We start from the raw sequence: 1514 nt of genomic DNA on the forward strand, positions 1-1514 counted from the left end.
GTTGGGGTTAGGGTTAGGGTTAGGGTTTGGGGTTAGGTTAGGGTTAGGGTTAGGGTAGGATCGGTTTAGGGGACAGCGCACAGACGCAGCAGGAGCTGAATGGAAACTGGAAACGTGGGGGGGCAGTGGAGGTGGCACAGGCGAGTTAGGATTAAGTATGGAGTTCCTCCCCCGAAGGAGAGGAGCAAAGGCACGGTCCTACCGTCCACGCCCACGTCCCACAACCAGCCCCAGAGCACCCTGTCCGTCGTGGCTGCGCCAGCCATGCTGGTCAGGCCAAATTGGGCTTAATAAACATGTATTTGCTTTGTAGTTGTTGTTTGTTTTTGTGTTTGTACTTTGCCTATCCGGTCGCCTTTGTTATATATGTAATAAATGAGTCTCGACTTGGCATGATAGATTGACAGCTGCATTTGCGGTCAAATTAATCGTACCTCGCACTTAATTCATCGACTCCCCTATCTGGGTGGAGCGAGAGCATCTTGCTCTGTGCGGCATCCATGCGCTCTCCTATCTGGGTAGAGCGTGGGTCAATAATAATTTTGCGTCTAATTGTTTTCCTATCGGCGCTAGTTTGCGCTCCCTTTTATTTCCTCCGTGTGGCCATCGACAACGTTTCGGCATCTTTTGTGCCTTCCTCAGGTCTGGCACACGGGAATTGCAGCTAAATTTAGTTTTATTGCACGTGGAGCTGTTTCCTCCTTCATGGCCGCATCGAGACTGAGTTTCCTGCTTGGAGCGGTCCTTATATAGTTTCATGTCAGCAATTTGCGTTTTCGTACCGGATAATTTCCCATTTACTTATTTTAGCTTATTAACTTGTTGTTTTTTTCGCTCTTGTGTATTTCTGTTTCTTTTCTTGCAGGTACCGATTGGGCGTGAATATGTGATCTCGGCATAGGTAAGTATAACTGTGTTTCCTTTTTTTTAGGTTTGTATCAGGTAAGTATTGTTTTTTGATAATGTAATTATTTACTTCCAACCATTTTTTAGTTTATATTCAATTTTGTGTTTATGTTTCCTTTTTTCAGGTTTGTATCAGGTAAGTATTGTTTTTTGATAGTGTAAATATTTACTTCCAACCACTTTTTAGTTTATATCCAATTTTGTGTTTATGTTCAAATTTTTGACTTCTTATTTTCAATTTTTGACTTACAGGTTGAAATTTTTTTCATATTGGGATTTTAGTTTATATCCAATTTTGTGTTTATGTTTCCTTTTTTCAGGTTTGTATCAGGTAAGTATTGTTTTTTGATAGTGTAAATATTTACTTCCAACCACTTTTTAGTTTATATCCAATTTTGTGTTTATGTTCAAATTTTTGACTTCTTATTTTCAATTTTTGACTTACAGGTTGAAATTTTTTTCATATTGGGAGTCAGGGAGGGATTTGGGTTAGGGTTAGGGTTAGGGTTGGGGTTAGGGTTAGGGTTAGGGTTTGGGGTTAGGTTAGGGTTAGGGTTAGGGTAGGATCGGTTTAGGGGACAGCGCACAGACGCAGCAGGAGCTGAATG

The sequence above is a fragment of the Syngnathus floridae genome, unplaced genomic scaffold (genome assembly GCF_059516105.1).
Source record: "Syngnathus floridae isolate MCC-2025c unplaced genomic scaffold, RoL_Sflo_1.0 HiC_scaffold_41, whole genome shotgun sequence".
In the NCBI taxonomy this organism is placed as follows: Eukaryota; Metazoa; Chordata; class Actinopteri; order Syngnathiformes; family Syngnathidae; genus Syngnathus; species Syngnathus floridae.